Source organism: Canis lupus, chromosome 17 (assembly GCF_003254725.2).
Source record: "Canis lupus dingo isolate Sandy chromosome 17, ASM325472v2, whole genome shotgun sequence".
Taxonomy (NCBI): Eukaryota; Metazoa; Chordata; class Mammalia; order Carnivora; family Canidae; genus Canis; species Canis lupus.
Genome location: NC_064259.1, coordinates 7246802 through 7258849, shown reverse-complemented (window position 1 = coordinate 7258849; position 12048 = coordinate 7246802). Strand labels below are relative to the sequence as shown.

The 12048-nt window shown below is 48.0% G+C and overlaps 1 protein-coding gene across 3 annotated transcripts in view; it reads right to left on the bottom strand.

The window, feature by feature from the left end:
• HPCAL1 (hippocalcin like 1) overlaps positions 1–12048 on the bottom strand; it is a 113284-nt gene that overhangs the window by 95876 nt on the left and 5360 nt on the right. Inside the window, exon 1 of one of the 3 annotated variants that reach the window (XM_049095971.1) lies at positions 5176–5262. The exons of the other annotated variants lie outside the window; for them this stretch is intronic. The gene's annotated coding sequence lies outside the window, so the exon portion shown is untranslated. Of the gene's footprint in view, positions 1–5175; positions 5263–12048 lie in introns of those variants that run through there. 3 annotated transcript variants of the gene reach the window in all.

Genomic DNA, 12048 nt, shown 5'->3' with positions numbered 1-12048 from the left:
TTCTGAGAAGACGGGAGGACCTTTTGCACGTTGAATTTCATCCTTTAGATCATCCTCGTGTCACATTAAGAAATAAATCTGATTAGGATGCTCTGTGTGTTAGTTCAGGGTGTGCGGGAGTGGCGACGATGGAAGCATACGTGAGTTCCAAGAGATTTCTTTTTGCCGTGGACAGACACGTCCCTGGTGCCTCGCATCCCTGGCATATAGCGGGCACCCGTGGTAACTGCATGTTGAATGAATGAATGAGGGCTCATTCTCACTGCCTGCGGCAAAGGGCCATTTAGGGGGTGCCAGTTACCTGGGCTTCTACTATTTTCATTCTAAGTGAGCTGCAGTTCCAGGCTGGAGAGGGTGGCATGTTTCTGGGGCTGTAAGAATAAGGGGTGCAAGTGTGGGGGGCTCACCTGGGGGCCTTCACCTGGAGCTCACTACCGACAACTCCACTGACTGTCCCTCCATGGCAAGGGCCAGTTACAGCCGCAATGCAAAGCTTAAGGGGGAATGGAGATGAATGGGGTCGTGTTTGGTCTCCCCACTCTCCAGGGGACTCTGTCTGCTGGGAAAACAGACTTATTTTTTAATGTCATTGCCTCTAAAAGACACTGATAAAATGACAGTCGAGTACAGGGGCACAGGGCACAGGCCAGGGAAAAGGCATCAACCAGCACATGAAGCCCCACTAGCTTCTTGAAGGATGTGTGGGTGCTCACCAGGTTGCGGGAGGAGAGTTTCTCTTCTCAAATGATGCGAACGATGAGAGTCAAGGTGCGTGTTTTCTTTCCCCATGAACCAAGACCCAAGATCCAAGACGGGGAGCACTCTGCACCCCAGGACCAGCTCCACTTAGCAGGCAAAAGTCAGAGTGAAAAAAATCCCTGAGAGTCTTATACCCCCAGTCCTTGCCCCACTCACCCCCACCCTCACCCTTGGTCCCCAACAAAGGTGACCACACAGCTGGCTGTAAGCCGGGAGCAGGTTTATGGGAGAGCTGCTTGCTAAATACATACCCTGATACGAGCCACGCTGGACTGTCTGTATTTGAACAAGTGTTTTTAATCTGACCAGTAAGTTTCCAGGCTGCCCGACACACACTCAGCCAGTGACTCCCCTGCCTGGCAGGCAGAAAGATGGAGCTGATCGGACAGTCCCAGAGGATGAGCGAGCAAGTACAAATTTCCATGTCTTTTGTGAGTCTTGGACAATCTGTTCTCTGGGCCTCTTCTGTGGGCTGACACCTCACAGGAGGGAAAGGAGAACCACAGGTTGACCCCAGACTAGGAGAAAAGAAAAGATCAGAAGACTCAGAATTCAGTTTCCATGGGGGGTGGGGGTGGGGTGGGGATAAAGACCCAGCAAGGAGACCTGTCCTGTTAGACCATCAGGTATTCAGGGGCTGCAGGATGTGAATATAAAAAGATCAATGATGATAATGATGACGACGATGATGATGATGATGATGGCAATAGCCCTTCCACAAATACAGCACTCTAGAGTTTACAAGAAGTCTAATGGCTATTTCTTACAACAATCCTGGGAGAGAGGTTTTATAATTCCCATTTCAGATGAAGAACTGGGAAGTGCTCCAGCAGACCCAAGGGACCTGCGTGGGGAAGACGATGGTGGCTGCTGACCAAATCCATACAGGTGCCTTTTTTCTTTTTGAAAACAACAGTCTGTTTACTTCCATTAGAACAGAAGTCAGTCCAGTGTCAAGAAGAGACATCTCTAGGGCCGCTCAGCTATCTCTACGGTGGCTCAGTCGGTTAAGCATCTAACTATTGATTTCGGCTCAGGTCTTGATCTCAGGGTTATGGGTTCAAGCCCCGCGTTGGGCTCCATGCTGGGCGTGGAGCCTACTTTAAAAAAAAAAAAAAAAAAAGACAAAAAACAAGAAGAAACATCTCTAGTCTGGAGTCACCCTCTGTGGCTCGGTGAGACAGGAAGTCTCCTCGAAGCCCAGGCCACTGGGGGCCTGAGGATTGTTTTCTTGTTCAGATGACAGCATCCTCTGCGGCCATGAAGACCAAGCTCACTGATCAAATCACGGCACGCAAAGAGGCTGGAGCCTGCCGTGCCCTCAACATCACCAATGTCCTGTGTGGCCACCAGCTCTTCCCCGTGCCCACATGTAGCCTCTTCAGGCTGTGACAAGCCCACTTGAGGTCCCTGCCAGAAGGGAGGGACACAGACCTGCAGAAGGGAGGACAAAGAGTGGACGTGACTTCCTCTGCTGAAGTGGCCACAAAGAAACATTTGGCAAGAGAGACAGAGACAGGCCAGGGATGCCGGCCACGAGCCTCCAGCTGCTGATGCTATGGGGGACTAGCTGCCAGTGTGAGCCAGGAGTGGATGGGCCCAGGACCCCTCCTTGGCTTCATGTTGTTCTATTATGGGTCAAAACCATAGCATAAGCTCAAGGGGCAGGACCCCCAACATCCCACTCACTGTCATTCCCCAGGGCCTGGAGCCCAGCGTGGCGCACAATATAAAAGGGTTGAACTAGGGATCCCTGGGTGGCGCAGCGGTTTGGCGCCTGCCTTTGGCCCAGGGCGCGATCCTGGAGACCCGGGATCGAATCCCACGTCGGGCTCCCGGTGCATGGAGCCTGCTTCTCCCTCGGCCTGTGTCTCTGCCTCTCTCTCTCTCTCTCTCTCTCTCTCTCTCTCTGTGACTATCATAAATAAATAAAAATTGAAAAAAAATATTAAAAAAAAAAAAAAAAAAAAAAAAAAAGGGTTGAACTAATTTGCCGAATTGTACTGAGTAGTCATCGTTCACACTAAAGAGAGAGTCCTTAGCTTTATTAAAAGATTTTGTTCTGGTTATTGTTTCAGGTAGGTGTTCTCTTGATGCATTTTCAAGTTTCTGGCAGGAAAGGTAGGGTACACAGCATTAATAATTAGGCAACCAGAAAGGAGGGCAAAATTATGTCAGAAATCACCAGTGTAAGTCCACAAAACGCAACCTTTGTTTAGAAAAATTTCGTTCACGCGCACAATTTCAGAAATAGAAGTCAGGCTTATTCCTTCTCCAGGACAACTGGGATACCCAGGAAACCACAGGGACACACCCAGTCTCCATGGTAACCTACCTGTTTCCAGTGACTGGAGGGTTTCCTTCCTGCTTCTGTGCCGAATCCTACAATAAACTGAGGACCCAGCTTTCAAAAATAATAATTTCTGAACACTGTAGCCATCCTAATTTTTTTTTAACATGGTTTCCTTATGGTTCAGATCCTGAAATAGTTTACCAGATGTGTGTGGAATTTTGCTGACAAGTATTTTCTTGCTCAAGATCAGAAATATGGACAGCAGACTATAAAGATGGGATTTTTTTTTTTAATTTCAAATCCAAGAAACTAGACGCAGACACTGAGCTAGGAGCAAAGGCAACCTCTAGTTTTTCACATTATATAGCGGTATTATTTGCCTGGAGAGCCAGCCCAGCCACCAGTGTCTCTCCCTCATTCACCCTGAAATTAATTATTCATATCAGCCAAGTTCTCTGATGATTGGCCTCAACTCCATACTCTTCCACTGCTGACTCAGACAGATCAAACCTCCAAAAAAATAACAGCCTAAGAAGCCTCTGGAAGGATACCACCAAAAGTCAGGCATGGCCCTAACAAGGACTGAGAGGATCCTGCTTCTCAGCCAGTAAATAAAGAGTCAACCCAACACCAACCCAACACCAACCCAACATTAACCCAAGTCAACGCAAGGTCCAAGGCAGGAGCAGCACAGGGAGTGGTGAAGGGTCTGCCAAGTAAAAAAGAAAAAACATATTCTAGACAATAAACAAACTCCACCCTCTGCCATGTTGAAATGGCAAGTTTCTAGAAAGGCTCAGAATATTTTTTTTCATATTCTAGTTAATAAAGTTACTCAGCATCGAATTTAGATGAAATTAGCAAATTCTAATGATGCATTATGATAAATTCCATTAATCCAAACCATCACAACTATGGAATTTGTGGGTTCCAGCCAGTCTGACTATATTAAAAAGAAAGTTTGCTAAGCAAATAATAAGGTAAACAAGGTTATCAGAGGAATGTGTCCTTGGGGTTCCTTTTAAAACCTTTTTTTTTCCTCAGTGCAAGAGTAATACACACCCATTGGTAAAAATTCAGAATGTAGAGAAATATGAGAAACCAGGAAAGAAAAACCGCTCATGATCCCATCAGAGTCAACCTGATAAAAGTTAAAAGTTTGGTGTATGCCCTTCTCATCTGTTTTCTCTAACTTTTTTTCCCCTCCCAAACATAACTGGAATGAAACTGTCTAAATAGTTCTATACCTGGCTTCCCAGTCACATATTTAGGAGAAATGTTTAAATTGCTCATTTTCAACCCCTTTAGCAAAAACCTACCAGCCTATAACCACAAATGTGTTCATTTCAAAGAACTCTTTTTTAAGATTTTATTTATTGTTTGTTTGTTTATCTATCTATCTATTTATAGAGCAGGGGAGGGACAGAGAAAGAAGAAGAGAATCTCAAGCAGACTCTGCCCTGAACTCACAGCCCCACACAGGGCTCGACCTCACGACCTGAGATCATGACCTGAGCCAAAACCAAGAGTTGGATGCTTAACCGATTGAGCCACTCAGGCGCCCCTCAAAGAATTCTTAATAATTCATTAACTCAATTAATTCAGGAGTTTGCATTAATACATACTTTTGTCTATAACACAATTCCCTGTCTTCTATAATATTCCCTAATTCCCCCTAACTCACAGTTAGTCAAAACAAAAAGTTCAGGGGCGCCTGGGTGGCTCAGTCGGTTAAGCATGTGCCTTGGGCTCAGGTCAGGATCCCAGGGTTCTGGGATGGAATCCTGCATTAGGCTCCGTGCTCAGCGGGGAGTCTGCTTCTCCCTCTGCCCTCCCTCCTGCTTGTGCTCTCTCTTTCTCTCTCTCTTTCTCTCAAATAAATAAAATCTTTTAAAAAACAACAATAAAAAGTTCAGTCCACCAGTTTCTTGCTAATCAGTGGGCTTCCCAGAAAGAAGAGAGTCGCACCATGACAAAGAGGAGGGTTGCATCCTCTGCACTGGTTTTCCTTGGGCGTGTCCTCTCAAAGGGATAGTGAACAGCTTCTAAATCAGGCACCAGATCCAGAGCCTAAGAACTTAGCTCGGCTGCCAGCCTTCTGTGCTCCCCTTGACATCACTCACCTCCTCTGTACTCGAGCCCATCCTCTTCATCTCAGCTTCTTTCACATACAACACCGGTCCTGGGACATGTATATGAACCTGCTGAATGGACGGAGGGGTGGATGAAACACACAGAGCTCACCCCCTCAACCTCAGTATCTCTGACCCTTCCCCTTCCTTCTCATTGGTGCTCCACAAATTTGTTCCTTGACACGCTCAGCTTCTTCTGAATTATGGTGCCGGCTCTTGAGATTGAGATGGCAGTTGCTAAGGTATCTGTGTGTTCTAAAATGTTCTGTTTCTCTCTTTTTTTTTTTTTTTTTGCAGTCGGTTTAGCTAAGAAAATTCTCTTTGCTTCATGTTGGATGTGTCCTAAAATTCAAGTTTACATTTTTTTTAAGATGTTATTTTAAGTCATCTCTACACCCAACATGGGGCTCAAACTCATGACCCCGAGATCAAGAGTTACATGCTCGAGGGACGGAGCCAGTCAGGAGCCCCTCAAGTATACATTTTTAAACATTTCTCCTGGCCCACAGAGCTGACAGACAATGTAGAGGTTACCCAGTCCTGAGCTCCAACTGATAAGGAAACTGAGATCTGGAGAAGAAAAACTACACACACACCAAGTTAGAGCCAGACATGGATAATCAGATGGGGATCGTTCTGTCAGCCCAGAAAGCCTCGATGGCTTCTATACCACCATGTTGCAATTTTAGCAAACAGGTAAAACATTCACCACTCGGTGATGAGCATGGGAAACAACAATGACCTGCCAATCACACATTCAGGCCTGCAAAAGCAAGTCCCTCTGGCGAAGGTGTTAAGGATAAATACTTCAATTCTCCCACCATCCTACAGTCAAGGGAAGGGAGTGGTGGTTTAGCCACACATCTGGACATCCATTGTTCCAGGCTCTGTGCCAGGAATGGGGGGAGCCACGGAGGAGAAATCACAAGGTCTTACATGCAAAGAGGCCCACCGTCCTGGGAGAGGCAAACAAGCACAGTGTCCAGCGAGCAAGGTCAGGCTCCAGCCAGCACTGGTGAAGAGGGGCAGCAAAGGGCCTGGAGAATACAATAGGGAGCCAAATTTGTCCTCCCTGGAAGGGCAATGGGGAGCTCAACAGAATAGGTACCACTGGCTCTCTCCTTGGCCTGCAGAATAGGTGGTTTATCAGTCAAGGTTCTCCAGAAAAACAGAACCAATAAGAGATTCATATACGAGGATACTTATCAGAATTAACTCATGTGACTTTGGAGGCTGAGAAGTCCCACAACCTGTCATCTGCAAGCCAGAGACCCAGGAAAGCTGGTGTTATTGAGTCCAAGTCCAAAGGTCTGAGAATCAAGGCAGCCAATGGTGTAAGTCCCAGTTAGAGTCTAAAGGCCTGAGAACTAGGAGCACTAACATCCAAGGACAACGGAAGACAGACACACCAACTCAAGCAGACAAAGTAAATCCCACCTTCCACTGCCTTTTTGTTCCATTCAGGCCCTCAGTGGATTGAATGATGCCTGCACACATTGTTGGGAGTGGGGTGGGGGTGGGGGGTCTTCTTTAATCAATCAATTCAAATGCTAATCCCTTCTAGAAACACCCTCATAGACACACCTAGAAATAAAGTTTTACCAGTTATCTGGGCATCCCATAGCCAAGTCAAAGTGACATATAAAATTAACTAGCACGGGTGGGATTTTCCAAGACTACTCCAGATTAGTGAGTCTCATAAGGCCTCTTTTAGAGTAACATTCCATCATCCACTCCATACCTACCATCATCTTGTACTAATTCCCCCTCATTACCCTCCTCACAGTAGGTGTCCTCCCACAACCTGCCAGCAAAGAACCCTTAATTCAACAGAAATGGGCTATGTGAAGCAGTGAACCAAAGGTAGAGACTGGATGGTGGTGGTGATGGTGGTGGTAAAGGTGATGATGATTACAGTGATGCTGATGATGGTGGTTGATAGTTATGATTATGATAAGGAAGATGACAATGGTGATGGCAGTGATGGTGGTGGTGATGGTAATGGTGATGATGGTAATGGTGGTAATGATGGTGATGAAGAGGAGAAGGAGGAGGATGGTGATAGTAACAATAGTGATGGTGATGAGGAGGAGGAGGAGGAAGAAAATGATGGTGATGGTGGTGATGGTGATAGTGGTGATGGTGAAGAGGATGGTGATGATAGTGATGGTAGTAATGATGCTGATGGCTATGAGGAGAAGGATGATGATGGTGGTGATGACAGTGATGGTGATGATGGTGAGGAGGAAGAGGATGATAGTGATGGTGTTGATTGTGAGGAGGAGTAGAATGGTGATGACAGCAATGGTGGTGATGGTGGTAATAATGGTGATGCCTATGATGAGGAGGATGACAGTGATAGTGGTGATGATGAGGAGGAGGACAAAGATGGTGATAGAGGTAATGGTGGTGATGATGGGGATAGCTATGATGAGGAGGAGGATGATAGTGATGGTGGTGATGATGGGGGTGGTGATGGTGAAAATGATAATGTGGATGTACTCAGAAGCCGGCATGTGACCCAGGACAAAGCACAGGGAGAAGGAGCAATGGGCCGCAGTGAGATCTTCACACTGCTTGGGGGGCCCCGGCCGAGAAAACCTGGACTTCACCTGTACTACAACTTGCCTCCCGTACTTCCTCCAGTGATAGTAAAAATCATTCCCAAATGCATAAGCTGTCACCTTACAGCTAGCTCTGAAAACAATCACTGAGGCCATATTGTTTTGAGGGCAGATAATAGCATATTATCAAGAACATATGCTAATAAAAGTAGCAATTTTTCATCCCATCTTCAGAGAGAAAGAAGAGGGACAAACACTCCCCGGAGAATAAGAATGGATCATAAGTGCCAAAGGTCCAGCATGAAAGAAAGCCAAACGTCAACATCTGTCTGAGGCCTCTTTCTACCTTCACTCACTGAAAAGAAAGACACCCAAAGAAGCCAAAGCAGCCACCACATTTCATCTCCCACCCGTGGAAGCTGAGCCAGACTGTCCAGGCTGCGTCACCAAGCATGGGATTGGCACTGCATGACTGAGGATTTTTAATAAAGTCTTATTCCTGCCACTGCCACCCCACGCTTTGGAGAGGGCTGAGAGAGAGAGAGAGAGAGAGAGAGAGAGAGAGCCACCAGTCCTGCCCACCCACAGCCCTGCCTCGGGCCCATGGTTGGGGCACAGGCTTTTCTAGACATCGCACACCACTCTGGCAGGACTGACCCCCCAGCCCCACACGTAAATATGGAAAATTGTACGGTGTTGGGAATGATTTGTTTTTAAACCCAGGTGATGGATCTTGAGAGGTTCTCACTTCCCTTCAAAAATGGATTACAGCACAGCAAAGAGAAAGGATGGGAGTGACAGGGAGGGGTGGGGAGCTGTCGTCAATTCTGTTTTCTGGAAGTGTCTAATAAACGCACAGGAAGGAAGCAGAGACTTGAGCATTTTGCTGCCGGAGGGGGAAAAAGTGCTGTGATCCATACACACGGCCGCACAGAATCGTGGTTCTGCCGGGGTTCCCAAGAGTCCCCGGGCAGCCATAGGCACATGAGCACGCTCACAAGCAAACTCAAGAAATGCTTCCAAGTGTTCTAGAAGGCAGGGGGTCAAGAGGTCGGGACCTCACTGGGTCTGAGGAATGACTTCACCTCTATGTCTTCGTGCAGCCCCCTGAACTGGGGTCACCTCGGCTGTGTCGGCGACCCTCAGAGAGGCTTCTCAGAAGGCATGAGCTGGGCAATCCAAAATGGCGGCTCCTCAGCCCCCAGTCGCGGCCCACAGCAGCTCCCCCCCGGGAGCCTTCACACAGTCACAGGCTCTCACATCAAACGCTTCGCTACTACAGTCTGGGTCAAAAAGATGCCTAATAAACCTGAATATGAAAAGAAATCCTTAGTGACAGAGGAGGCACTGCCACCCAAGAACGTTATTTTTTCTTAAGATTTATTTATTTATTCATGAGTGACAGAGAGAGAGACACACATAGGCTGAGGGAGAGGCAGGCTCCTTGCAGAGAGCCCGACACTAAACCACTGAGCCACCCAGGGGTCCCTCCAAGAACGTTTAAATAGCAACAATGGCCACCACCACTTACCACACATGTGACCAGCCAAAGACTCCATGGCTTCGCTACGTCCAGGTTCCCTGTGATAGTCTAACGCGGCCCCGGAACCCCTTCCTGCACATGAGCAAACTTGAGCCCAGAGAGCATCACCCAGCTGATAAGTGACAAGAGCAGAGCCTGACTCAAACCAGGGCTGCTGGACCCCAACACCCCTGATCTTCAGAAAGAAACAAGACACTCTTGCTGCCCACTGTGAATGTTCTCTGCCTCGCTAGGAGAGAGGGGCTATTTGTGTTTTCTGTTTTGTTTTGTTTTGTTTTGCCTCTTATAGGAGTGTTTCTTTTTTGTTTGGCTTGTCTTTTTAATTTTGTTAGTTAACATACAGTGGAGAGCAACCATTTGTGACCTGGTCTCCACACACCAGGCCCAGATCTACCTGTCTACACTGCATAGGCAATTTCTGTGACTCAATCTGCAATCTGTAAAATGGGGTCTCCTCCTCTGCTTTTTCCTATTTATTTTACAAAAATAACCCAAGAAGAGAAGGTCTTCTGAAATGTACAAGCCGGGCAAGTGCACCCCCTTCCCAGGGCTTCTGTCCGTCTGTCTCCCAGGAGACCCTGCACCCACGCATACTTAAGTCACTCCTACCTGGTCAGCTGTGAGCCAAGCACTGGGGCAAATGAAGATGTGCTACGTACCGCTTGTGCCCTCCACAGAATTTATGTGGCTTGGAGGCTATGACAAGAAAAACTAAACACTCCAGGAAGAGCCCCAGAAGAGCAGATCCTTACTACCAAACGGGGGTGGGAGAGAACGTGACCTGGCTTAATTCTTGGTTCCTCTACTTCTTGCCGACGGCTTTGGGTGAGCTGTTGTGCTCTGGGCATCCTGGATTTTTTTGTTTAAAAAATGGGTTTGGGGGGATCCCTGCGTGGCTCAGCGGTTTAGCGCCTGCCTTTGGCTCAGGGCGTGATCCTGGAGACCCGGGATCGAGTCCCACGTCCGGCTCCCGGCATGGAGCCTGCTTCTCCTGCCCGTGTCTCTGCCTCTCTCTCTCTATGTCTATCATAAATAAATAAAATCTTTAAAAATAAATTAAATAAACAAATAAATAAATAGATAAAATTTTAAAAATGGGTTTGGGGGCACCTGGGTGCCTCAGTGGTTGAGCATCTGCCTTTGGCTCAGGTTGTGATCTGGGAGTTCTGGGATCGAGTCCCGCATCGGGCTCCCTGCATGGAGCCTGCTTCTCCCTCTGCCTGTGTCTCTGCCTGTCTCTGTGTGTCTCTTATGAATAAATAAATAAAATATTTTTAAAAAATAATGGGTTTGACCTCTTCTGCCTCACATGTTCTCGCCCCACATCATCATTACTCCCCCACCCCCACCTCGTACTTTAAATTTTAACTCGTTGCTGGATACTCAGGAGCTGACAAAAGAAATGTGAGGGAAGCAACTTCACTGAGCGCAGCCAACAGGCCCTGTGTGCACCCCAGGCACCCAGCGCTGTGCTAGGGGAGGAAAGGGGGCCAGATGGACACAGTCACTGCGTCACAGAGCTGGCCATCCCACAGGTGGGCAACCACCCAGGCTATTTGATCAGCCTGAGGGAGCAATCAACTCTCACTGGAAAACCCCAGGAAAGCCTCAGGGAAGAGGCCCTGGAGCCGTATCTATAAAATGAGAGGCAGGAAGAAAAGGCAAATCTAGAAGCACAAAGCCCATTGGCTGGTGGCCTGGGGGTAGGAGCGGGGACAGAGAGTGACAGTAAATGGGCAGGAGGGAGCTTTCTGGGGGTAATGCAAAGGTTCTAAAACCGGATTGTGGTGACGGTTTCACAATTCTGTAAGTTTACTGAAAATTCCTGAATTGTACATTTGAAATGGGTACACTTCACAGTATATGAATTATATCTCAATAAAGCTGTTAAAAAATTTTTTTTCAAGGATGAGTAAGAGTTTAGCACATAGAGAAGTCTGGGTGGGAGAGAAGGCAGGTGCTGTGGCAACCCGGCTACCCTCACCCTCGCGGTCTCCCCACCCGCCAGACACCTGCACCCCTCCCAGCACAGCTTGGAAGGTTAGCTCCCAAGCCCACATCATGCCCCCTCTGCCCAGGGGGTGGAGCTTCCCTGGAGCCCCTGTCAAGCTCTAAGGACTCCTCTGGAGGTCTTCCCAACCCCCAGCCCAAGCTGAGCTCTGGCAGGAAGCCTGTATGGGGCTTTCAGAGTTCTGCTCAGTGCAAGGCACACAGCAGGTGTTCAGAAGAACACTTACTGAGCAAGAGCATGAACTCGGAGTGGGTGGTTGGCCAGAGAGCTGAGTGAGATGACAAAATCTGTCTTCAGCATGGACCTGATGACAGCAATGACTGGACTGGAAGTGGGTCTCCAGGACCCAGGATAAGGGATGAGACAGCTCTGCTCTGCAGGAACAGGGGGGCCCTGGGGACAGAGAGAAGGAACCAGGACAACAGAGGACTGACCGCATCATGATTTATGGACAGAGGAAGAGGGGGGCAAGAGCCCAAAAACACTCCTGAGATTTCTAGCTGTAATGATGGAGGAGGCAAGTCATTCACTACAACAGGTAGAGGGACCGGCTTGGGGGTGGCAGGAAGTTCTGGGCTCTGCTTTGATGTGCAGTAGCATGGAGCCTGCATGATGAGGGCCATGGGTCTGGGTGTAGGGAGAGCTCAGGTTTGCTCGGCCGCCAACGCACAGCGTGAGCCCAGCTGAAAGGAAAACACTAGAAGAGCACCTAAGGGACACCCTCATGGCCAAAAGAGGCACGCAGC